A 27,130-nucleotide genomic window follows, 5' to 3' on the forward strand; every position below is an offset into this window, starting at 1 on the left:
AGGGCTTGGCTGGAAGAACGTAGTTGGCGGGAGGGGGTGTAGAAGGCCAGTCGTGAGTTGAGGCATTCTGGTCCGATGTCGTAGAGTGATTTGTGTGCGTGGGTTAGCAGTCGGAAAGTGATCCTCTTATTGACGGGTAGCCAGTGGAGGTCTTTCAGGTGACCAGAGATGTGTTCGTTACGCGGGATGTCTAATATGATCCTGGCTGAGGCGTTTTGGATTCGTTGGAGTTTCTTCTGGAGTTTAGCGGTAGTACCTGCGTAGAGGGTGTTTCCGTAGTCCAGTCGGCTCGTGACCAGAGCATGGGTGACTGTTTTTCTGGTTTCGGTGGGGATCCAGCGAAATGTTTTTTTGAGCATGCGAAGAATGTTGAAGCAGGATGAGGAGACGGCGCTGACTTGTCTGTTCATTGAAAGTGAAGAATCCAGAATAACGCCTAGGTTCCGTGCGTGGTCTGTCGGGATGGGTGCTTTTCCAAGGGCTTCCGGCCACCAAGAGTCGTCCAATGCAGAGGGGGATGTACCTAAGATGAGGACTTCTGTGTTTCATCCATTCGGCAACTTCTTTCATTCCTTCGTGTAGGTTAGTTTTGGCGGTGCTGGGGTCATTGGTGAGAGAAAGGATCAGTTGCGTGTCATCCGCGTAAGAGATGATGTTGAGGTTGTGTTGGCGGGCGATGGCCGCGAGGGGGCTCATGTATACGTTGAAGAGGGTGGGACTGAGTGAGGATCCTTGTGGAACGCCACAGATGACTTCAGTGGCCTCGGACTTGAATGGTGGAAGGCGGACTCTCTGGGTTCTTCCGGTGAGGAACGAGGTGATCCATTCAAGTGCTTTTCCTTGTATTCCGATGTTTCTGAGGCGTTGTAAAAGGGTGCTGTGGCAGACTGTGTCGAAGGCTGCAGAGAGGTCGAGGAGGATGAGGGCGACTGTGTCTCCATTGTCCAGTAGAGTTCGAATGTCGTCTGTTGCTATGATGAGGGCGGTCTCAGTGCTGTGTTTTGCTCGGAAGCCGGACTGTGAGGAGTCGAGGGATTTGTTGGCTTCGAGGAAGGCGGCGAGCTGGTTGTTGACAGCTTTCTCGATGACTTTGGCCGGGAAAGGAAGGAGCGAGATGGGGCGGTAATTTTTGAGTTCGGTGGGGTCCGCTGTGGGTTTTTTCAGAAGGGCGGTGAGTTCAGCGTGTTTCCAGCTTTCCGGGAAGGTGGCGGAGTTGAAGGAGCAGTTGATGACGTCTCGGAGGTGCGGTGCTATGGCGGAGTCTGCTTTGTTGAAGATGTGGTGAGGACATGGGTCTGTGGGGGATCCTGAGTGGATGGAGTTCATCAGGCGGATGGTGTCCTCAGTGGAGATTGGGTTCCAGTCGTTAAGGGTGTTCAAGGGGGGAGAATGTTCAGCATATGGTTGGGTGGGTTGGTCTCCGGGTTGGTTGTCGAAGCTGTTGTGGATGTCTGCAATTTTGTTGTGGAAGAATAAAGCCAGGGAGTCGCAGAGGGCTTGAGAGGGGGTGATGTCATTGGAGTTGGCCGAGGGATTGGTAAATTCCTTGACGATGTTGAAAAGTTCCTTGCTGTTGTGGGAGTTGTTGTCTAGTCGATCCTTGAATGCTGTTTTCTTGGCCTTTCGGATTAGTTGGTGGTGTGTGCGGGTAGCGTTTTTGAAGGCGTCCTTGGTGCTAGTGGTTGGGTCTTTTTTCCAGGCCTTTTCAAGGGAGCGGCAGAGTTTCTTGGACTTCTTAAGATCATCATTGAACCATGAGGCCTTCTTGGTGCCAGGTTTGCGTTGACGTTTTTTCAGTGGTGCTAGGATGTCGGCGGTGTTGGATAACCATAGGGTGAAGTTGGTGGCGGCTTGGTCTGGGTTAGAAGAGTGGGCTGGGGTGTTTAGAAGGAGCGATGAGGAGATCTGGTCGATGGTGATTTTGTTCCAGTTTTTTTGCAGAGTTTGTTGGGGGTGGTTGATGGGTTTCGGCTTGTTGTAGGTGAAGTGAACGCAGCTGTGGTCAGTCCAGAGGAGATCCGTAGTGTGGCTGAAGGCAACATGATTGCTGGAGGTGAAGATAGGGTCGAGTGTGTGACCTGCGATGTGGGTGGGGGAAGTGACCAGTTGTTTAAGTCCGAGGTTGGCGAGGTTGTCCAAGAGGGTGGTGGTGTTGCGGTCGTTGTTCTTTTCAAGGTGAAAGTTGGATGTAATCTTTGGAGGGGAGCGCGTGTGGAGTGATGAAGTCCGTGATGTCTTCACTGAATTTTGCGCGGGGTCCTGGTGGTCTGTAGAGGAGGGTGCCTCTGAGTGTGGTCTTGGGGTCGATGTGGATCTGGAAGTGAAGGTGTTCAGAGTTGGCGAGATTGACGTCAGAGCTGGTTGAGATGTGGATTGATTTTTTATGGACGATAGCGATTCCTCCTCCTGTGTGGCCGGTACGGTCCTTGCGTGTGATCTTATATTCTTCAGGGATGGCAATGGTGATGTCTGGGGCGGAGGAAGCGTTCATCCATGTTTCTGTTAGGAAGGCGACGTCTGTAGAGATGGTGTCTAGTAGATTCCATAGGTCAATGGCGTGCCTGTGGACCGAATAATGAAGCTGCAGCAGGTGCAAATAAGCTTCAGACAGTGTTACAAACACTGCTCAGAACTCTCAACTATGGCACTCAACATCCAGGACTTGCCATCCGGATCTTGGCGCCTTGTGCTGGTTCCGACCTATTCACACATCGGTCCACTACTGACATCACCTCATAAGCCAACGGGGCACCCCACGCCGACTTTCGGCGCATCATTGTAGGATGGCCACACCAGTGCGGCAACTTGCTGGACACCACCTTGGTGCCATCCGGATCTCGGCGCGTTCGAGTCACTGTACCGCAAGAGTGACCGGAACTCAGCTGGACACGCCGTCTTTCGGCGCAGCATTGTAGGATGGCCACACCAGTGCGGCAATTTGCTGGACACCACCTCGGTGCCATCCGGATCTCGGCGCGTTCGAGTCACTGTACCACAAGAGTGACAGCAACTCAGCTGGACACGCCGTCTTTCGGCGCAGCATTGTAGGATGGCCACACCAGTGCGGCAACTTGCTGGACACCACCTCGGTGCCATCCGGATCTCGGCGCGTTGTGCTGCCTTCGGCCTACTGTAGCCGCAAGTGCGGACGCAACTCAGTTGGACGGCGAGTGAAACGCTAAGGGGCGCCCCACTGCAGCCGAGGAGCTTCCATCTTGGGGGAGACGCACAGCCCCCACTGACTGACGCGACCTTACAGGCCAACGGGGTGCCCCACGCCGACTTTCGGCGCAGCATTGTAGGATATCCACACCAGTGCAGCAACTTGCTGGACACCAACTCGGTGCCATCCGGATCTCGGCGCGTTGTGCTGCCTTCGGCCTATTTGCACATCGGTCCGCTACTGACGCCGCCTCACGTGCCAACGGATTTTCTACGCTTTTTGTAGCCCTATGCCGCATAACAGGTCATGTGACTTGTTTATAAAACTTTTCATTGGTTCATTTTACTTTTGGTTTCCTAATGATGGAAGGCTTGGTCATATGACCTAAAAATAACACTTTTCATTGGTTTAGAACATTTTTTTTCTCCCAAACGATGAAAGCCCCACCTTGTTTCTGGATGATTCAGACTGAAGCTGGCGTCAGCATGAGAGCACCACCATCTCGTGGCTCCGTCGCGGTCATTCCGCGAGCAATCATGGCAGCCGCTCCCCACCGGAAGCCTGCAGGAGTCGAGGGCCCCCAAGACTTTTGTAGAATCTTCACGGCTGAGGGGACGCTTTCGAGAATGGAGCCCAAGCCCTAGCAGGCAAGCGTCCGAGTTCCAAGGTGTCCCAGCGCCATTTTAGTGGACCAGGCCCAAATCCGAAGAGCCGTCCGCCATTTTAAGAGTCCTATGGCAGCCGCCTATCGCTGCACCGCAAGAGTGGGCGCAACTCAACTACATGGTGAGCGAGACGCTGTAGCCGCAAGAGCGGGCGATAAACAGCTGAATGGAGGATGAGGCACAGTGTAGCAAAAGCGGGCGGAATGGCAACTGAAACGGTAAAGGGGCGCCCCAGTACAGCAGACGAGCCTCCACCTGGGGAGGCCCGTTCACGCCGCCTCCCCCACGCCCCCCCCGGGGCGCCCCACGCCGTTTTTCGGAGCAGCATTGTAGGATACCAAAACCAGTGCGGCAAGTTACTGGACATCACCTGGCTGCCATCCACATCTCAGCGCGTTCTGCTGCCTTGGGACTATTCGCACAACAGACCGCTACTGACGAAGCCTCCCCCCGCACCACCCGGGACGCCCCACGCTGTTTTTCTGAGCTGCATTGTAGGAAACCAAAAACCAGTGTGGCACCCAGGTAACATCACCTGGGTGCCGTCCAGAACTCAGCACGTTGTGCTGCCTTGGGACTATTCGCACAAAAGACAGCTACTGACCATTGTTGCTTCTTTTTGCCAAAAAATGTTTAAATGTATTTACAGTTTTTGTTGCGTTCGATATATTTATAAGTTAATAAAGTTTTATAATCCTACTTTGTTGGAGTGCTATATATTTTTAAAAAATCGGGTGAATGGGGCCTTGAATCGGGTTATTGTCATGTGTGGGCTTTGCAAGTGTACTGCTACAGGATCGGACATTTCAAACTCAAATGCACGTTCTTTTTCTTACCTTTCCGAAGCATGGAGCGCAATAGCAGGCAGAGAAAGGGTGATGCAAGTGTTGAACACTGCCTGGCCTGGCAAGTTGCTGGCAGTGCCCCCCCCCCGCCCGCTCCTGAAAGAGGGCACACACACACCGCCGCCCCGAGTACTTCACAGATCTTTAAAAGACCATGCGCTTGTTAATGAGGCTTAAATGGTTTATCACCCCTTCTAGAGCCCCTGCATCGGCCCTCTGACGTTTCCTGGAAGAATTAGCACGTAACACAATACCAAGCCCTGTCAGCTGAAACCCCCGAGGAATCGGGTTTTTGCTTGCAGGAATCGGGAGGCGGGAGACTAGCACTGAAATCGGTAGTCTCACGCCTGAATCGGGAGGGTTGGCATGTCTGGATTCTCTACAGCTGGGGCCATAAACTACATCCGCAGGGCTAGGTGATAGCCTGGGACTGGCCTGGACAATCGGACACAGAGGAAGAGGAGTGTCAGAGGGTGCGGTAGTGAATAGGGTGAAAGGGAGGTGTCGGGCGGACACAGGGTGTGATTCTCAGGGAAGAGCAGCGCAGATGGGGGGAAGTTTATGGCCCATGCATGAGAGAGAGAGCGGGGTGACCAGTGCGTGGGGGAGATGCTTGCGAGGGTTGGGAGCCGTGCTGAGAATCGACGGCGTGCAGAGAGTGGGTCTGGTCAAGGCATCTAAAATGGCTGCCGTGCACGACAAAATTGTGGCATTGGAAAAAAGGCAAGATGGCGCAGACAATGTTTATCAATAAGGATTAATTTATAACAAAATATTTTATCGCACTGACAAATTGGCGGTCAACACTTCCTGATTTCCATCGAATCGAACGTTAACAGACGTCACGCAGCAAAAAAAAAAAAAAAGCTCACGCACAGCCGCTGGAAGACATGTATCAACATATATGAGCCTCCTCAGCCACCCTCAGAAAACATAAGGGATCAGGATACGTCTCCCGCACCCCCTTATACCTAGTAATTTAATTAAAACGAAACACAAAATGGCGAATTCCCGTTTCGCTACCAATTTGCGGCCCTGTTCGCGGCCCGGGAAGCGCTTCTACCGTGAAAAATCAATTTTTTTTTATTTTCTCCTCGGGACCCTTTAATAACCCCAACATCATTCCTAGGGGGTCAAGAGGGGTATACCTTGCCCCCTTTCATTAAATTCCCCCTTCGTTTTTCACCTCTTCTTCTCTCTCGATCCTACCGAGAGATAAGATGGCGGCCGCTCCGGACTGTTTAGAATGTTGACAGACACCGGAAAGCCAATCAGCTTCGCATCGCAAAGTTCCGTTTCGCGAAAAGTAAGCGGACCGGAGCGCAGCCCGGAGCGCTGTTACAGATATATATCTTGTTTTGAACGTTAATTTCTCAAAATCCACTGGAGCACATATATTGAGACCTAGCAAAGGCACATCGGGCTAACAGTCCCTACAATTTTGCCAAGTTTCGTGCAAATCCATTCAGCCGTTCGAGCTAAAAGTGAGGCCAACCGCCCTATGGAAAACTCAATGTTAAAAACGCGTTTTGGGACCCCCCTTTTTTCTCGGCCCCCCCTTGACGAAACACCCCCAAATTTTCAAGGGCTGCTCAGACACAATATGTGCCATTTTCCTGAAAATTTCAGCCGATTCCGTCCACAAACGCCAAAGTTATTAGACATAGAATTTTCAAAAATCCAATAGGGAAAAAATCCTAACTATATATACCTACTGGCGACAGCCAGTAGGTAATATATATATATATATATATATACACTTCCATTTTTTTAAAGCTAGTTGCGTTCAATTTTATATTAAGGCTTACAATGCCTACAACATACCTGGTAATTCAAGGAGTGACTCTTATGAGTCCCACCACCAATCTAGAGGAGCAATACATATTACCATCAGCCAATCACATTTAGGCTCACCACCGAAGAAATGAACTACCATGCCAAATAATTTTTTCTACCTTGAAAATGTCGTTGAAAGTGTTTGTTGCTTTCACTCTCATTTTCAGAAATAATTATTTGAGGAGGAGACAGATAGTTTACTAGAAAAGGATCAACAAAATTGGGGTGTCCAGGCAAGCAGTTTTACCAGATGCCACTTCTCGCTGGAAGTGGTTCTTGCCCTGGTTGCACATGGGGAGCAAGAGTTTGATTCAGGTACAGCCCTCCTCCAGGCTATCCCTGCCCATGTTAAAACACTGGCTACACTCCATGACATGGCCGTCTTATCTATGCTTGCATGATGTACTGAGCTGCATCAACAGAGGAGTGCACACGTTTATCGTCATGCCACAATCAATGTTGGCACTACATCAACTTTCAAGATTTCTGTCATGTCAAAGGCTGTTTCTCTGATGTGTACTCTGCCTTTTCTAGAAGCACATACAACAGATATATCTTCAAGCAGTCACATCTTGCATGTCACTCGGTAGCTGAGTATGTTGATGATATGCGGATTATTGGTAAGTATCAACATCTCTTGCATAGTCCACATGAGCATCTGGAGGGTCATTAAATCACTAAAACACAGCACATAAACATTATCCTGACACACACTGTTCATATGTATGTAGGACATATTACTTTTAGAATAGAACCCCTTATCTGAAATTTCACATGTCTCTGTTGTCGGTAATACTCTGTATGCTCTCTCTTCACATCTCTTCACAGCCTACAGATGTCCAAACAATCTACCTCAGCAGAGGTACAATAGAGCCCTGTAAGAAATAGGGTTAATGCTTGAGAGGGGTGGAAGCCCCACTCAGATAACAACCATAATCCTTGTCACGGTGAAGCACAAAGGTAACTAAACCTGCACTTAAACCTCTGGTAGCTTTCACAAAACAGTCATTCGTAACTTAAAGTGTAACGTATGTATGCAGCACACAACCAGTAAAAATTTGAAAACACAACACAAGAAAAATCTCAATCCAACATAGAAGAATAGAGTACATTTTAATAAATCAAAATGAAACCAGAATGACATAAATCCAATTAGTAGAAACTGAGATATTCAATTTTAAAGTTGTAAGTAGATATAGCGCCTAAAACCACAAAGTTGCACTCACAATTATCTGATCATGCTAGACCTGGACAAAGTCACAAGTTCAGGCTGACCGTGTTCAGGTGTAGGCTAAATACAGGGACCAGGTTAGCCCTTTTAAAAAACGTACCTTCTCAATGTCCGGCACAAAGCGTATTTTTCACGGTGGAGGAGCTTCGGGTTAGCAGTCACCCTGGGCTGTTGTTGCTGTAGGGTGAAGTGCAGATCTCATTTTGCTGGTTGTTGCTGTAGCGGCAAGAAATGGGTTTCCAGGAGCTTCACATTGGCAGTCATTACATAGGCATAGTCTTGTAACGAATGGGCTCACTCACAATCGTGAAGACCCAGATATCCGTAAAAGGGAGGCAATGTGGATTTCTCGTTTGAGGTGTATAGAAATGGGGCATAACACTGATGATGAAATGCATTATTACCTCTAAACGGTGTTTAGATCTATTATGGTCCCTTTTCATGCCTTTTCTCTGTGCAGTGATTTTTGATGTACTGTAGCGCTCATGACCAAGATAATCAATTGAAGATTCCTTCTGCATGTCTCTTTTGTTTTGGCTATTTGGCTGTTGTCGAATCTACATGTTTTATTAGCCACCCTTTTTCTTTGTCGAATATGTATGGGGTATTGGGTTCAATACAACCATTAGGTGTATATATTTTTATACAATTTGCGTACTACTTTTTGCGATGTTTACATTAATTTCTTTCCTTGCCCTTTTTGGACTCTCCCCATATTTATGAATAAACCTCTTTGGTTTATTTATCTATTCACTCACTTAGCAGATTAATATATGACCCCCTGATAAAAGTGGGTGGGTCAGGTGCCTCTAGCTATATGTAGTGTTGGATTTGGACAAGAATATCTCTTCTTTTATAAAAGAATATTTTTTTGCATTTTGCCTGGGTGATATATTAACCCACATGTTGCATCTATAATAGATTCTTAATGAAATGCACTGATATACCTTCTTATTTGTGCTGCTTATATAACCAATATTTAGTAATACATGGGATATAACATCAGGCCAACATGGCAACTTATTAGTAAGTTAAGAGCTGTTCATGAATGATGCAATTGACAATACACGCACATCACGACGTGCCTCATGGGGTGGTCGGATGCGCATGTTAAAATTGATAATGGCTCATGATGGTAACTTGTTTATTTACTATATAAGTACTGGGCTACTTAAGACGGATTTACTTGTCGTTGTCATTTTTATTTCTAAAATCACCTGTGTGTTCTTTCACTTTGTCTGACTCCAACATCTCTTTTTTTATAAATAGAAAGTGCTTGTAGGCTAATATAAAATACTCCAGATAGGCTTCCCTATAAGTATTTGTTGTTGAGGTTGCTTCGCTGCACATGCTCATACAAGTAGTCTGGCGGTTGATGATTGTGACCAGTTATCAGATGTTTTTTGACTGGGTTCTCCTGTCTCTCCCCCCATTTTGCATATACATCGGTTTGTGTACACATGTATTGAGACTCTTCCGTTCACTTTCTTCTTTCAGTTGCCCGAACTAAATGGGTGAGATTTACGCCTAGTACATTATACTGAGACTACTTACAGGACCCGCCTGATTTTTGGATACACAGGATAATATTATATCAACGAGTTACTGACACATGGTGAATGAAATAAGAACGGTATGTTTCTTCCCCATGTTTAAATCATAGATTGGGAATTGGTGTCATGATTTTGCTTTAGAATCAGGGATAAAGAACAACATTTTGGATATATGGTCGGAATTTTCTGAGATTGATATTGATATAACAGGTCATAAGAGTCTTTGGTCAGTGGTATTTCTAAATTAATATATGTGCATATTGTTGTGAGGTTACGGCCCTCAAAAAAGCCAATGGAAAAAGCACAATTTTGTGTTTTTTTATGCATTTTATGTGTTTATATATGGTTGTCTATTTTTATGTATATTTGAATTTGTTTTTATATTTGTGTTACATTCTGTTTCTATGTATGTTTTAACATTACAGCCCTGAAGAAGCTCTGTTGTACAGAACAAAACGCGTCGGCTGATTGTGGTACATAAACATAAGAAAATAAAAGCAATTGAACAAGTATGTTATATGTTATAAAATATGTTATGTTATAAAATATTTTATTACGCGCTCTGCTACTACAGAGTATCCGGGCGCGATATGTAGGCACTAAACTGACCCAGTCCAAAAAGAAAGAAGCAGAGAACTAAATACTAAGATTAAAAAGATGGGTTTTTAGCCCTTTCTTAAATCCTGCCAATGTAGTTGCTGATCGCAGAGAGAGCGGAAAGGCATTCCAGGCCCGTGCTGTTTGGACTGAAATTGACTGACCGCCCAGTCTCGCATATCTGATTTTAGGCATAGACATCAGACGAAGATTGGCCGATCGAAGAGCACGATGAGGCGTGTAAAAGGAAAACCTCTTGTGCAAGTATTGAGGGCCTTGATGGTGCAGGGCCCGAAAGGCCAAAACCAATGATTTAAACATAATGCGATGCGCCACAGGGAGCCAGTGGAGCTCACGAAGATGGGCACGCGCACTAGTTCTTCGAGGAAGATGGAACAGAAGTCGCACGGCCGCGTTCTGAATGATCTGCATTCGCTTTATAAGGTATTTAGGGAGACCACTATAGAGATCAAGACTCTGCACTTCAATAAGGACTTTAAGAGATATGACCTGATTGAATTTACTTTGCAAGTGGTGCCAGACCAAATCTTTGGACAACTTCGCCAAGAGCTTCAGGAGTGAGAAATTTGCTGATCATCCGGATCTTCTGGAGCTGAAAGAAGGAGGTAGAGACCACCGTCCCAATCAGGGATTTCATAGACAGATCGCAGTCAATAATGATGCCAAGGCTTTTAGTTCATCCTGTTGGTAGGGGTGGTTTCCTAATTCAGCTGGCCAAAAATATGAATTCCAGGGGCTTAAGGGCCCTTCAATTAATAGCAGTTAAGTTTTGTCTGGGTTTCATTTCAGGTGGTTACTATTCATCCAGCTACTTAAATGTCGCATGGCAGTTTGAAAGTTAGTAATGGAGGCGTCAGACTTATCAATGTTAAAGATCAATTGAAGATCGTCAGCATAGTTGAAAGTGCATACCTCTCTTTCACCTATAGATTGAATTGAAGGATATAGGTACAGATTGAAAAGTTGTTGTGACAGGGAAGAGCCCTGCGGCAACCCACATTTCAATTTGACTTTAGAGGCAGAGAATTGAGCGAGGCGTACAGATTGAGTGCGATCACCTAGAAAATATGTAAGCAACTTAAGGGCCAGGCCCTGTATCCTTGCGTTCCGGAGATGGTCCACCAATAGTTCATGCTCGACCGTGTCGAATGCAGCAGAGAGATCGAGATGCACCAGGGCCTGAGTAGTGCCCTTGTCTGCCCCTTTCCTCAGTTTGTCTAGAACAGTCAAGATAACTGCCTCTGTGGAATGGAAAGGTCAGATGCCTGCCTGATGAGGCGCAAGAAAATGAGACTGTTCAATGAAGGAGCAGAGGCAATTAGCAACATGGGCTTCCAAGACATTGGCTAAGAAGGGGAGCAAGAAATGGGACGAGGTAAAGGCTAGAGATACGCCCCTCCTTTCTTCGTGATGGGAACTATTTCTGCTTCTTTAAATGCTTTAGGAATCACCCCCTGAGTGAGGGAGTTGTTCAATAACGAGAGAGGAGGGCCAGGCATGTAAGGAAGGCTTTCCTCAAGATGTGTGGGGGACAAACGTCCACTGGTGAACCAGATCTAACCTTCATTAGAAGGTTCAAAAAACTTCTCTGCTGATAGTAGGGAACTGGCCCAGGGAGTGAGAGTTCCTGAACGTAGTTGGGTGAGCTATGGTGGGGAGGTGGTAAAAGGTATACTGGTCTTAATGGTGATGATTTTTTTTCAATGAAACAAGTGTTTAATTAGCCTCATAGACCTTGAGTAGGGGCTGCTTTGACATCCTAGTCAGCAAGTTTGGACTGACCCCTGAGAGGTATAGGCTCAGATTCAAGGGTCCCCACAAGATCTCATCACAACATGGTTAGATTTCTTGGATAATGCCAACAAATCATTAAAGGGCTGGGAGAGGGGCAGCAATTTGATGATTATTCAGGGTTGTGCAACCTGATTTTGAAGGAGCAAATGCTTGATATTTGTTTTCAAGAGCTGCATTAACACCTATTTGATAACAATGTAACTGACCCCAGGAAACTTGATGTGGAGTCAGACATCTGGGTTAGCACTAAAGTGTCCAAGAAGGTATCTGGGTGGACTCTCAAAGGGATGGCCAGGGTTCTCACCAGAAGAAGTAGGGGGATATAAAAACACAGGGTTCTCTATAAGCTCCCAAAACAATTCACAAGGGAAAGGGTCTGATTCTCATTCCAAATCTGGCCACCAGACAAAGAACTTCCCTGACAAAGGTCAGCAGCTCAAGCCCATCAAGTGCTATGAGTGCTATGAGTATGGACACTACAAGGAGGGTCCCAAGTGTACAAAAAGAGCCCCAACTCTCAATGGAGTAACAAATCCAGTCTGGATAGTGTAATGCTGGGAAAGAGATCATTCCAGTTCAATAAATCAATCAACAACATTTGTAGAGCGCACTACATACCTGTGAGGGTTTCAAGGTGCTGGGGGGCGGCTACTGATCAAATAGCCAGGTCTTGAATAGCCTCCTGAAGGTCAGCAGGTCTTGGGTCTGTTATAGGTTAAGTGGGATGGTGTTCCAGGTCTTGGCGGCGAGGTGGGAGAAGTACCTCCCCCGGTGTTTATTCTTCTGAAGCGCGGGATGGTGGCGAGTGGGAGGTCGGCGGAGGGGAGCTGAGAGGTCGTGCTGAGACATTTTGGATGCGTTGCAGTTGTTTGATGAGCTTGGTCGGGGCTCCTGCGTAGAGGGCGTTTCAGTAGGCGAGTCTGCTACTGATGTGGGCCTTGGTGACTGTTTTTCTTGTTTCTGTCAGGATCCACCTGTAGATTTTGTGGAGCATTCGGAGGGTGTTGAAACAGGAGGAGATAAAGTTGACTTGCTTGGTCATGGAGAGTGTTAAGTCGAGGCTGATTCCTATGGAACGTGCATGGTCGGTGGGTGTCGGGGGCTGCCCCCAGTGCCATCGGCCACCAGGAGTCGTCCCAGGCTGAGGGGTTGGAGCCGAGGATGAGGACTTCCATTTTGTCCATGTTCAGCTTCAGTCAGCTGGTCTTCATCCAGTTGGCGACGGCCTTCATTCCTTTGTGGCGGTTGGCTTTAGCGGTGATGTGGTCCTTGGTGAGGGAGAGGCACAGTTGAGGGTCGTCGGCATAGGAGATTATGTTGAGGTCTTGCTGTCGGGCGACGTGTGTGAGTGGGGCTATGTAAATGTTCAACAGAGTCGGGCTGAGGGAGGAGCCCTGGGGGACGCCGCAGAGGCCTTGGATCAGAATGGAGGGAGGCGGACTCTCTAGGTTCTGCCGGAGAGGAAGGAGGTAGACGATTCCAGGGCTCTGTCATGGATCCCTATGGCATGTGCATAGTCTGCGGTGGCAGACGGTGTTGAAGGCAGCAGAGAGGTCCAGAAGGATGAGGGCTGTCGTCTCACCGTTGTCCAGCAGTTGGGGTGCGATGGAGCTGCTGGCTTTGTTGAAGATGTGGTGCGGAAAGGGGTCTGATAGGGAGCCGGAGTGGATTGTGCTCATGCTCTTGATGGTGTCATCGATGCTCACGCTGATCCAGGCTAGCAGGGGGTCATGGTTGATGGTGGTCGGAGAGACTGTTGTGTTGCTGTCTGTTGGGGCTGTCTTGGTGTTGAAGCAGTCGTGGATGTCAGCTATCTTGTGGTGGAAGAAAGTGGTGAGGAAGTTACACAGGGCTTGTGACGGCAGGATGTCGTTTGGTGTTGGAGCTGGGGTTGGAGAGTTCCTTCACAATGTTAAATAGCTCCTTGCTATTGTGTGCATTGTTATCGAGGCAATCCTTGAAGGAGGTCCTCTTGGCCGTCCTGATGGGGTGGTGTTGTTTGCCGGTGGTGTACTTGTGGGCTGCGTGGCTGTCTGGGGTCTGTTCGCTGTGCCATTTCTTCTCTACCTTTCGGCAGGCTCGTTTGGAGGCTAGGAGTTCTGGGTTGAACCAGCTGGCCTTCTTGTTGGTATCTCTGGGGGGGTTTCCTTCAGCGGGGCAAGGGTATTGGCACAGTCATCAAGCCAGCATCTGAGGTTGCCAGCAGTGTCGTCGGGGTTGGAGGGTTCGGTGGGTGGGCTGAGAGCGAGGTTTGCATGAAGTTGGTCTTCGGTGATTTTTTCTCCAGCAACGGCAGGGGATCTGTTGGGTATGGTGGTGTATGGTGAGTTTCTGGAAGGAGAAGTGGATGCAGCGTGGTCTGTCCAAAGGAGATCAGTGGTGTGGCCAAAGGCGATGTGGGGGCTTGCGGAGAAGATGGGGTCAAGCGTGTGGCCTGTAGAGTGGGTGGGCGTTGTGACGAGTTGTCTCAGTCCGAGGTTGGCAAAGTTATCGATCAGGAATGTTGAGATGCAGTCGTTGTTGTTCTCCAGGTGAAAGTTCAGGTCTCTGAGGAGGATGTCGTCGGTGGAGGTCAGGTCGTGCGTGCTGATGAAGTCTGCCATGGAGTCGCTGAACTGGGGTCGGGATCTGGGGGGCCTGTAGACGAGGGTGCCTCTGAGGGTGGAGTTGGGGTCCGTGTGGATCTGGAAATGCAGGTGTTCAGTGGAGCTGAGAGTGTCGTCGGTGCTGGTGGAGACCCTGATGCTGTTCTTGTGGACGATGGCGATTCTTCCTCCAACTCTGTTGCTGCAGTCTCTGCGGGTGATCTTGTAGCCGGCAGGGATGGCTATGGCTATGTCGGCTGCGGAGGAGTCATTCATCCAGGTCTCTGTGAGGAAGACAACATCTGGGGATATTGTGTCGAGCAGGTTCCAGAGTCTGACGGCATGTTTGCGTGCGGAGCAGGTGTTCATTAGGAAGAATTGGAGGTGGTTGGGGTCTTTCTTGGAGGGTTGTTCATCGGCTCTGATGCTGGTGTAGCTGCAGTTCTGGCAGGTGAAGGGACAGTGTGTGCGTTTCAGGGTAGCCTTGAAGCAGGTGTGGATCTTTCTGGGGTTGAGAGCGTGGAGTGTGCTGGTGTCGTTGTGGTGGTGGTTGTCCTGGTGGGTGCGGGGACCAGGGGTTCTGGTGCTGGGCGCGGTCCAGGCGTGGACAGGTGCAGACGCTCTTGCCTTAGGTGCGCCAGTGACGCGGCTGTGCAGCGGCCACCATATATGAGGCTGTTGGAGGGAGGAGCAGCTGGGACACGGGAGGCAGGGGCAGCAAATGGCAGGGAGGGGGCGGGGATGCAGGGAACGCAGCGGCAGGAACGGGGCAGCGAGGGGGAGACAGAGAAGAAAAATGGGCACAAGATACAACAATCAAACAGAAAAGAAACGGGCAAAACAGTGGCAGTGAGGGGGAGACAAAGGGGAAAAACGAGCACAAGATGCAAAAATCAAACAGAGAAGAGCAGGCACAACAATGGCAGTGAGGGGGAGATGGAAGGCAAAAATGGGCACAAGATAAAGAGGAAAAAAACTGTGGCAAAAACAATGGCAGTGAGGGGGAGACAGAGGGAAAATGGGCACAAGATACAAACCTAGAGCCCACCACTTGCCACCGGGGATGAGGCGCAGGTGGTAGCCTGCGGGTGGAGGAGGGCCTCAACTTTCAGCAGTGGCAGCGTCAGGGCACACAGGAGGAGCTGTGTGATGGGGGAGCGACCTACCAGCAGGTCAAGGGGGAAGAATTTATTGGGGTTACCCTAGTGTTCGTGGTTGACAGTAAGGTGGTTCCTAGGACCCATGTGACAATACATAATACTAAGTATAGGCAATGGGTCACCATCAATGAATGGGCAAGGTGTGGAGATAATGAGGGATACAGGTGCCAGAATGGCTAAGGTAAGAAGTCAGCTAGTGTCCCCAGAACAGGTGATTCCAAATGCATTCCACCATGTTGTGCTGGCTGACAATAGAGAGAGTCACTATCCAGTTGCCCTTGTTCCCTTTGAGTGTACAGAGTGGCTAACAGGTGTTGGACTTGGCCCTTCTGGCAGGTTCACCCCTAAACCTTTTGCTTTTTGAATGTGAATTGGTGGTAGTGATTTTTCGTTTCTGCACACCCCCACTGTGTCCCAGTGGAAAGTGCGTGTGCACTCTGAGTGCGTGGAGTAAGGTTGGCCTGCCCTCCCATAGGAATGCATGGGGAATGTCTGTGTCCCTGGTAGTTCCTGATGCATGAGGTGTGCAGGCTCGAGTTTGGTATGTGCTGACTCGTGTGATTGAATGCTGCGCAATGATGTGTGCGGTGTGAATGTGTCTAGTGTGGAAGTGCCACTTCTAGACATGGGTGTGCGTGTGCAGTGAGTGTGCTGGCACGTGATTGGCTGGAGCTGGCTGGTGAGCCTGGCTCTAGGAGTCTGGATGGGTCTGCCCCGGTGGTGAATGGAGAGATTAGCATGCTGATGTGAGGGAGGGGTGCACCTAGGACCTGAATAGGGCTGGGCTTTCCCCACACAATGCTGGCTCTGACCCCTGTGGTGCGTCTAATGACCCTAGCCTGCCTAGTGAATGGAAAGGGTGGCTGAAGAAAACAAAGTACTCCAAAACCAACTGCGACTTGTTTTTCTCCCACCCTGCACCTGGAGACAAAGAGATTTAATGTTTAAAAAGGGGCTGTTTCCCCTTGCAATTTGTTCTCTTCCTGGATCCTTTTCCTGAGGGGGGCTGCTGCTGGGCGCAAGGAGGACCACCACAGGGGATTACCTCCCTGCCTAGGAGGACCCTGTGAGCTGGCTCTGGGCCCAGCCTTGCCCCCCCCACTTCCTGAGGACTTGCCTTGGACTTCTGTTCATCCAGCGCCTGGAAGCGCTGTCCTTAAATTCCCCAGGACAGGAGAAGCATGGACTGAGCAGCGCTGTGCTGCAGCCCCCCTCTCTGAGGAGTCCCCTGTTCTGCGACAATTACGGGTGTCATCCCACTTATTGTACATCTTTAATTACGAACAGGTGCCCACCCTGCCTGTTGTGCCTCTAAACGGAGCTTACACCGTGTTATTTATTTATTTTGCGGGGTATATCCAGCGTCTCTGAAGAGGGAGCCTACCCCTCGTTTTTGCCCGGATCGCCGAGGAGTGCCCTGTAGGCCGCCACTCTTGCTGCGGCGACCCGGAAGTCCCGCCCCTGAAAACCGGAAGCGGACGGGAGCCCACCCCGCGCTCCGGAATGGCAGGGAGAAGTGCTTGTCGAAGAGAGGCAGCCGGTACTGAGCAGGTGAGGTCCGCGGGGCTCCCGTGCCCGGTAGAGCCCCGCCTACTGCCCAGTCCCGCCTGACGGTGCCAGAGAAGAAGAAGGAGCAGCGGGAGCCTACCCCGCACTCCTGAGTGTGAGGAGGAGTGGCCGCTTGAAGGTGCAGGCGAGGCTCCGGTGCTGACAGAGCCCCGCGCTGCCCAAAGAAGCCGCCGCAGCCTGAGAAGGAGTCCCGCCCAGCCGAACCCCGAGGCGAGCACCGTCACCGAGGGAAGACAGCCGGTGAGAGCCGGGGGGTCCGGGAGGAAGACTCCCCATCTGTTCAGGTGGCTGAGAGAGGCACCAGTGCATTTGCTTAGAGCCGGTCGAGGTTCCAGCAATCCTGGGGGCAATTTCCTTTTCGCCCAGAGCGGCCCCGGTTGACAGAGGGCCGCTCCAACAACAGGGGCATTTGTAATAAGGAGCCCCAAGGCTCCCCAGGGCATTTCCATCGTTAGAGCCACGAGAGGCTCAGGCGGCATCTTGGCAAGTTCGAGTCCCCCAAGAGGGACTCCACCAATTAAAGGGGCATTAGTAGTTCGAGCCCTGAGAGGCTCCGGGGCCTCACAGTTGTACCGAGCCCCGAGAGGCTCAAGGTGCCAGATTTGTTGTCAGAGCCATGGAGGCTCTAGGGGGCATTGCATTGTTTAGAGTCCAGCGAGGCTTTAAAGGGGCAGTCATTTCTTCAGAGCCTGCGAGGCTCCAACGTTGGCCCCATCATTATCTCTACAGCTGCCCAGCACTTAGTGGGCAGCTGCAACGTTTAGGCCCCCCTGACTTTGGGACTCAGGGCGTCCTAGCTCCTGCGAGGCCAGTTGGCCTAGGGACAGTCACAGGTGGTGACTAATGTGATTTCTGCGCAATTGTTCTTACAGCTCTGAATGTTTTTAGGCATCATGTGTTTTCCTTCCCTGCACCTCTGAATGGGTTTGATGCGTCATGTGCTATGTGTTCTTGCCTATACCCCTAAATGTATGGTGATACTTAGGTGGTTGTTCTTTCTGGTACAGGTGTTCTAGCAAAGCCCAGGTTCCCTGCGTAATATTCTCCTAAGGTGGTTAGGGTTGCGTAGGTGGGTCTTACCTGGTATCAGTGATTACTGGTTGTGTGCTACAGTCGCTATTTTGTGCTACAGTGATTAATATTCTATGATCCACAACGTGCTATTTCTAACAGTATTTCTAGTCCTAAAAGTGCTTATTCCTGACAGTGGTCCAGGTGGTCCTGTCTTGTACATATTCCCTGTAAATTCTGCCCGTTCCTGTTGGCACATTGTAAAGTGTGTGTTTTTATCTAATGTGTTTTGGTATAATACAAAGGCTATTTTTATATATAACCTTGTGTGGAGTTTCCTTTGTGGTGGGCCTTGGGTGTTGTTGCTGGGTGCGCGCGCAAACACTTAACCTACATAGCCTCCAAGATTAGCCTTGCTGCTCGCGTCACGTTACCAAGGGGGTGAGCAGGGGTTATTTTGGCGTGTAACTCTCTTGCCCTGACTTAGAGTGGTGGTCTCTGACTGACTTTGGCGCAAGCCTTGGCCAACCAGAGATCCCATTTCTAACAACAGGTCTTCTGAAAGTTGCTGTGAGCTCTGCCATGCCTGTGGACTGTTTGTTTGGTAATAACCTTGAGCACACTATCTAGAAAGAAGTGGCACTCAAGACTAATGTGGGAATTTTAGTGTTACCTGACTGGATCTATGGAACAATAAGGTCCATTGCTGCTAAACAATGGTCCAGCCAGCTGCTAAAATGGGGGTAGGCAGAGGGTGTGGTAAACCAGCCCCATGGTATCTCACCAGTGAGGTGGATGAGGCACATGTGGGGACTTCCACGGAGCCCACTGATGAGGGCACTCAGAGGAGTGGTGACCTATCTACATTTGATGAATGACATTTAGAAGGGGGACCCACCAAGGTGGAGTAAGCTTGGTAGGGAACAAAGGTAGTGTACAACCCTTGGGGACATGAGTAAAAAGACTAAAGCCCAAGCAACAGTTGATATTTCTGGGAGTTGTTACAATTACTGGGAGGTCAACCTCCTTTACATCGAGATTAATGCTGCTATGTATGGGACAGTGAGGGCCCTGGTGGATCTCCCAATACTACAGGGTCTTCCTACTGGAGTGGCTCAAGAAATTCCACTGGCAGGACACCTTGGCCAAGACAAGACTTTTGAAAGGGTAGTCTCACATTTTTATTGGCCCAGAATCAGGACATCCTCAGATGTATTCTGCAAGACTTGTGTATCCTGCCAGGCCAGAGGGAAGACAGAGCAGGGACTGAAAGCCCCCCTAAATCCCTGGTCTGTCATTGGCATACCCTTTGTATGAGTGCAAATTGACATTGTTTGGCTGAAGGGTCCCCAGACTGCATCAGGTAACAGGTTTATCCTGGTTTTGGTGGAGCACGCAACTAGGTACCCAGAAGAAACCCCTTTAAGGACCATGACTGCCCCAGCAGTGGCAAAGCGCATGTAGGGGATTTTTACCCAAATGAGTTTCCCCAAATAAGTTGTGTCTGACAGGGGAACCCAATTAATGGCTGCATACATGCAGTCAATGTGGAAGGAGTGTTGGGAACTTACAGGTTCTCCACTTCTTATCTTCCATAAACCAATGAGTGTGTTAAGAGATTCAACAAGACACTGACAGGCAAGATAAGAGGCCTACCTGAGGCCCTGAGGAATAAGTGGGGCGTTTGCTTGCAATATCTGTTGTTTGCCTACAGGGAGGTACCACAGAAAGGAGTGGGCTGCAGCCCCTTCAATCCTATGTGTGGGCACCCTGATAGAGGACTTCTGAGTCTGGTGCAGGAGGGGTAGAAGCAAGCTCCAAAGAAGACTCTGCAGCATGTAGTGATCTACATGCTTACCTTCAGAAGCCAGATGGCTATGCTGTGGAAGCAAGTGTCTGACAACTTGGAAGCCAGTCAGGCTGTGATGAAAGTATGGTATGACCAAAATTCTACCACTGTGAAATTACAGCCTGGGCAGAATGCGTGGGTGATGAAACTGTTGAGCCGAGGGCTCTCAGGACTGTTCGACTGAGCTCTCTGAGTGTGATTGAGAAGAAGGAAAAGTCCACCTATCTGGTGGACCTTAAGGCCCCAAGGTAACTCCACAGGGTGCTTACCATCAATCGCCTCAACCCACTTTGAGAGGTCTGAGATTACTCTGCTGTTGGTGACATATGTAGAAGAGGAAGGAGAGTGTGAACCTCTCCCTGACCTCTTGGACTCCAAGGAGAGGGATGGGTATTTGGTAGAAGTTATCATTTCCCACAATCTAACTCCTGAGCAGCAGGAGTGCTGTTGGCAATTGTTGAAGCAGTGCTCCTCTCCTTTGTCCCTTACTTCTGGGACTACCCACCTGGGTACCGATTATGTGGACATAGGGTGCAGTCTCCCTGTGAAGAATAAGTCTTGCCGGTTGTCGGATAAGGCGAGGGACAGCATCAAGAGTGAAATTTCTATGGTGCTGGAATTGGGGGTTATAGAACCCTTCAGTATCCCTTGGTCAAATCTTGTGGTTCTGGTGCCAACATCTGCCCACAAAGAGCTAAACACTGTGACACAGACTGATGCTCATTCCATCCCCGGGTTGATGAGCTGATTGACAGGTTAGGAGCTGCCTTTCTTTAGGTTTTCATTTGTCCCATCATTTTTTAACAAACGCCGGGATTTATTCAGCAGTGTCCTTGTCGGAATGAGGTTTGCCAAGATGTGGTTTATTTGGTCTGTCTCCTAAATTATTGTGACATATAGAGATGTACACCTCATCAATAATTATAAACAGCTCACGCTCCTGGTCGACTGGTGCGAACAGCGTGAGCCACTGGCAAATAGTCAAAGATTCTGCTTCTCCCTTAATTTTCCCTAGAATCATTGCTGAGACAACAGGAAATGTACCCATTAATTTCATTCCCAAACCCAGGGCAGAAGCTGCCCGTGTTCATTTTGCATTTTTTTCAACACATTCGGCAATACTGCCATCAATAGAGTACCATGATTAAGTGTATAGATTGCAGTAAATACTGTGCACAAAGTGGCACAGTCACCAATTCCGGCAACCATCCCAAAGGGTAAGCTAATATCATATGTTTATCTTGTGGTCCTGTATGGGGAAACACAGCTTCAATCTGATTTATTTGTTAAGCTGTCCAAAATGGAATTTCATCACATTTAGCAGGAATTTTACCCATATTTGCATTAATAATTCCAGGACTATTTGTGGTACAGTGGGCAATTGTGGTTGTTCTGCTAAAGCTGGCCGAGTTGGGGTAGCTAACAAGGTGAGTCAAAACAAGTGCAATAAGCATCTATTGAGCCACATTAGATTATTGTATAGAGGTACTAGCTCATTAGCTTCTAGATATTGTATATTAGGGTAGGGTGTATAGCCAGCAAACTTGGGCCAAGTGCCCTCCTAATTACTAAGGGGTTTGTGCGGACATGGACCAGCATGTGCATTTGGGCACCTCAGAACCAATTTGGATGTTTCCAAACAGATTGTTGTATTTCAATTTGCTGATATGCTCTGTATTGCTTTAGGGGTGCAGCATTATGTATGTATGAAATCTTTGTGTATTAGAATCCTCATCTTGAACCTTGACACGAAAATAAAAGACTTTCACTCGATAGACATTGTGGGCTTCTAAAACAAAGATTACATTACCACCAACATTGCCAAGTCCAAACAAAGCAAGATGGTCATGGACTGCAAGTTTGCAATTATCCGCTATAGGTGTAAGCTGTGGTGCCAACATTACTATGCACGTAGAGGCGACAAAGTAGAAACACTAAATATCCTTTTAAAGGTTCATGCTTGAACAACCGACAATTAAAATCTAGGTACTTCCTAAAAATACTGTGGAGAATTAATCACTAACACCACAGATGTCTTGGGTATAATTGTATAGGGTAATAAGAGAACACACAAGTCCTAATCAGAAGACCTGTTAAATAAGTGACTGACCAAAGTTAGCAGCACCTAGTTGCACAGATTTGGCTGGTTACTCAGACAGTAGAGACTGCGCCTCCATGGTTTCAGTACCTATCGGCCCAATCCTGGCTAGTTCACAGTGCCTCACCTGACCTCTGAACCTTTCCAGAATAATTAGTCCAAGTGAAACGTGAAAACAGATCATCCCCTTTTGCTACTAACTTACTCACTCATACATGCCCATAGCAAACATAATTAAGACATGAAGGAAGCTTACAATACATTTATTGAAACAATTGAAACAATCAGTCTATTATGAAGCAAATGTACTATGATCATTAGTCAGATGCAACTAAACAATGTCATTAGCATTACTAACACGACATAGAGAACTAACATCTCAACCTAGCAATTTATACATCTGTCTAGGGCTGCTCAGACTATATGAACACAAGGATATGTATATATTTGCGATCTCTTGCCCTAGGACCTCATACCTGGTGTATGTAGTTAGGAGTCTACATCATGAGTGTAAACATAGATTATGGAAGACTTCTGTCATTCCATAACAGTCATCTCTGCTTAAATTCTCCTCTCTGGCCCCCAAGGGGATGGGGTACAGTTTACAAGATAAAATCTTTGTGCTTAAGATGCACTGTGAGACTGTGTTAAGTCTAAATGTTAGGAACTTTTGCTGAGCAGGCAAAGAAAACAGTACACTACGGGGAGTATTCTCCATAACTTGTGATAACCATCGCAAAATTTACTTAACGCAACTTTCAACATTGCAGTCTATCGCGGGAAAATAATGCTGTGTTAACTAAGTATTCACAATATGGAGGCACCATGCGATAGGCCCCCGACAACGCGTCAAAGGTCCGTGATAAAGTCAACGTGACGCCGCAAAAATGCAAAACATGAACGCAAAAAAAGTTGCGATGAGGCCAATCGCAATACAAAAAGCAGCTAAAATCAGTGACAGGCAGGCAAATTCCACACATCAGGTGGAAAAATGCACTATAAAAGCATCCAACAAACACCCCAAAAACAATTCAAAGTGCGTAGCAACATGGTGGCACCCTGACCGAGTGCAGAGGTCAACGCGAACCCCACAAGCCCTACAGACCACCAGCAAGAACAGCGGGTCGGGGAAGGCAAAGGAGAAGAGGGAGAGGAAGACGGGGTGCAGTCCGCAAGTAAACCAGATCCGCGTCACGGAGGTGGCAGAACACTACCATCAACTGACCCACAATTAGACTACTGTGAATGCAGTTGGAATGTCGAGGAGGTCAATGGAGGAGGCCAAGAGGCGCTATCATAATGTGAAAATCTAAACCAGGCACAAAGCCGCTGCCAACAGGAAGGCAGCAACAGTGACAGGAGGTGGGAGTCCTGCGCCACAGGAGGAGCTGGAGGAAACGAAGGCCATAGTCATCAGTGTGAAGACGGTGCAAAGAGTCGGGAGTCCGGACACAGCTCAAGAGGACCTGACACAACATCAACAGGGTGAGTAAGGACCAGGGTTGGGGAGCCAGGGGGTGATGGGCACAATGACACACATGCACAACGATGTGTAGCACACTGCACACCCACAATTACCCTGGATCATGCCCATGATCCCTGTGGCACACTGCAGTACACACACATAGCAGTAACAGCACATCCACATTGATGACAAAGTGGTACAATGTGCAACCCCGACACTGCAGAACAGAGGAAACAACTAGCTACGCACATCACAGAAACAGGCCAACTACATCTGACAGAGCTGGAAACTGTGAGATGGAAATGTACGTGTACAACCTCACATCCGGCGTGTAGTCCCAATGTCCGCTTTCCCGCATATAAATCCAGCACCTCCCAAACAGTCACATTGTACATTGTTATACAGTCTGCATGTAAACAAGAATAATGTGCCAACATACATGTCAACACAATGCCAACATGCATTTCCCCTTCAAATTGCAGAGGGACACACAAAACACAACACCTCCTGCAGAGCAGACTACTCATCAGTGATGTCGGAGAGGACCAACACACCATCGACACAGCCCCTGCAACAGACCACACAGCTGGAAGCACCCGCAAGCACTGCTGGCTCCCAACACTTCACTGACCCACACATAGCATCCCAATGCCAGGTGTCAGAATGCCTAAAGGAGGTGGCCGAAAAGGTGTGGGTGGGGTCCAAACTCATGGAAGATGAACTAGATCACATACATGGGTGCCTCATTCCCTTCATGGACAACCTACACCCCACAAAGGAGACCCACACTGCGACAGAGACACATGCATTTGCACATTTTCTGTACTAAAGCACGCCCAGAGCCCGCTATTTTCAGTCACACACCTGCATTGGACCTCTGTATGACAGCCCAACCCACTAAACGTATGGAGTGTGTGGGTGACGACAAAGCTACATGTACGAGCTCTAACCCGCTGCCTACGGTGACATGGTTGCATCAGCTGTACACAGCACATAGTAATGTTGTAGGGCCCGGGCCCTCATGCATACATTATGACCACACAGACACACGCAGATAGTATGAGAAACTGGCTAAAGGCACAAGCACCCGGCAGGGTCACATGTACAGTGACGTCTGTGCTGGATGTGTGTGGTAAGTGTAAGCCAGCCCTCAAGGAGTGGTTGGTGCTGGCAACAACTTAAACAGTGATCACTATTAAAACGGAAATGGAAAACACCAGCATTACATAACCAACTGCAAAGCATCATGGTGGTAGCCGGAGCAAGCACAGAGGACACCCAATATGCACACAGAAGTGTCCGTGAGTTGCTGTGCACTGAGGTTGGGGCACTGGAGCTGAGCATGTTCACATGAATGAATTGTCTAGGATTGTGTATACCTGATGCAGCTGCAGTGGGGTGTGTTCCAACTGCATCATCTTCCTCATCATCGTCCCAAGTCTCCCACACTGCCTGAGGTGACATTGCTGCATAACCTCTCCACAGCACAAAACTCAATCAGAATGGACTATGGGTTGCGGTGCACTGAGTTAGCGGCATCTGGAGTGCTGGGCAGGGTAACAGGCAGATGATGCCATCCACAACAGTTGTGAGCAACTCCATTAATCTGTCAGTATAACTGTTACAACTCTAGCAGTTGGCAGTAGGAGGTGGTCCTGGCGGTGGTGGTGTGTGCCTCCTGCAGTAATATGACCTCTGGGCCGGTCAGCACTCGATTTGATGTGTGTGCCCTGGTGGACCGCAGTGTAGGCCAGAGGCAGGGTATATCGCAGGGCCACAGACACATGGCATTGATGACCCAAAGGCCATCATCTCAGATGCCATCTAATATCTCAGAAGACAGGGTCCCTGACTTAAGCTGCACAGAGTTAGTTTCCCCAGATGCACCGCGGCCGACACAGGCACATAGCCATGGGACGGTGACTTGTGGTGCATTGAGGTAGGGCCAAATGGACTGAGCGGGTCCTCTTGATGTCGAGGTGAATGTAGCGGAGGGTTGCAGGGGACAGTGGAAGGTGTCCTCCAGGGCATGATGCAAAGGGCAGAAGTTGACCAGAAGCAGCAAATTGAGGAGTGGAATGCTACAGCCTTGTTTCCACCACTAATTCGGTTTCAGGAACTTGAGGATGAAGACTACCCCCTAGTCCATAGACTCAGACACCACCAAAGTTCAACCAGATAGTGTCCATGAATGTTGGGGCACAGACTTAATGGCACTGGGGCTGATATGGAATGCAGTCTGTGATGATGCCGGTACAATGATGTGAACTCAGAAATTGCTAAATCAAGACTCAGTCACAAATGTGTGACCTACTCGACCGCAGTGTAGGCCAGAGGCAGCGGTCAGCAGTGGCACACAGCCAGGTGTTGTTAGCTCGCAATGCAGAGAGTTAGTGACACCAGGGCAGTTGTCGGTAGTGTTCGATCACCTCCGTAACGATGATCCTTTTTTCCTCCTGACTGACACGCGTCATCCTCTTACACCTCTCTGTGCGTGCAATGCTATGTACTCTGCCATTGAAAAATCAAGACTCAGTTCCAAATGTGTGACCTACTCGAGCACAGTGTGGCTCGAGGGCAGTTGTCAGCGTGGGCCCACAAACACATTTAGTTGGAGTCCCAAACACAGACTTGCTGGCACCACACCGAAGGGAGTACAGCAATATAAACTAAGCCATGAATAGTGTTCTCTGCCATTATGTAATCAAGACTCAGTTCCAATTTTGTGACCTACTTGTCCGCTGTTTCAACCGGTGAGTACGTCAATGAGAAAGGAGTACTGCGGGCCTGTGTCGAGGCTGTCGTGATGGTTCGAGGAGGCTGTCAGGTTCACGGCCCTTGGGCTTGGAGCGTCCACTGGCACGTGGTGGGCCCTCTTCGACACACGCCGGTGTCAGCAGGTGAGCATTGAGGCCTGGGTGAGCAGGGGCGGGCATGACTGGGTCAGGGACCAATGGCCCAGGTTGCAGCAGTCACACAGGATCACAGGCAACACCACTCATGGCGTCAGCCTCGTGGCGGGGTGAAAGGTGCTGCCCTGGCAGAGACATTGAGCATTCCGGAAGAGAACCACGCCCAGAGCTACGTGCTTTTTATTCAGACCCCTACACTGGCCTGATGTACGCCTGGCCAGCCCACTCCGCTCACGCTTACGGGGGGACGTAACAAGGTACATTTCTGCAAACTTCCCCACTGGCTGGGGTAACATGGGTGCGTCCACTGTCCACTACACTCCAAACCCCAGTGGTGTATGTCGACGTGGATATGTGTGTGGTCTGCATACTGCAGTCTAGCCCTCACATCAACACCACACCTGGCATTGTGTACATTGTGTACATTCTCATTATTCGGCCTCCTTTGGACATGCCTGGTCCCCACCTCTTCCCACATTCCGCTATTGTGTGGCTGAGGTGCCATGCCGTTGACGGCTTATGTGCATGGCTGCCCCTGGTTCCCATAGCAAGTTGTGCTGTTGTGTCTGGTGGGTGGGCATGTTGATTGGCATGTTGCATGTGAGTTTGTGACATGTGAATTCCCATAGTTGTGAGTTGCATGAATGTGGAGTTCAGGTGTGTGGTGTGTGTTCATTTGGTACTTGCCAACGAGCAGTGCATTTCCGTAGGTGCTATCCTGGTAGCACTGGTTGATGATGGACTGTCGGAAGATGTAGGGATCATGCACACTGCCT

At 49.0% G+C, this 27,130-nt stretch overlaps 1 long non-coding RNA gene across 2 annotated transcripts in view; it reads left to right on the forward strand.

Moving 5' to 3' along the window:
• Positions 1-27,130, forward strand: part of LOC147750782 (uncharacterized) — a 248,054-nt gene that overhangs the window by 152,436 nt on the left and 68,488 nt on the right. The window contains exon 4 of one of the 2 annotated variants that reach the window (XR_015299861.1): positions 9,719-9,767. The exons of the other annotated variant lie outside the window; for it this stretch is intronic. This is a non-coding gene — a long non-coding RNA (uncharacterized LOC147750782). Of the gene's footprint in view, positions 1-9,718; positions 9,768-27,130 lie in introns of those variants that run through there. 2 annotated transcript variants of the gene reach the window in all.

This window comes from Lissotriton vulgaris, chromosome 1_1 (assembly GCF_964263255.1).
Source record: "Lissotriton vulgaris chromosome 1_1, aLisVul1.2, whole genome shotgun sequence".
In the NCBI taxonomy this organism is placed as follows: Eukaryota; Metazoa; Chordata; class Amphibia; order Caudata; family Salamandridae; genus Lissotriton; species Lissotriton vulgaris.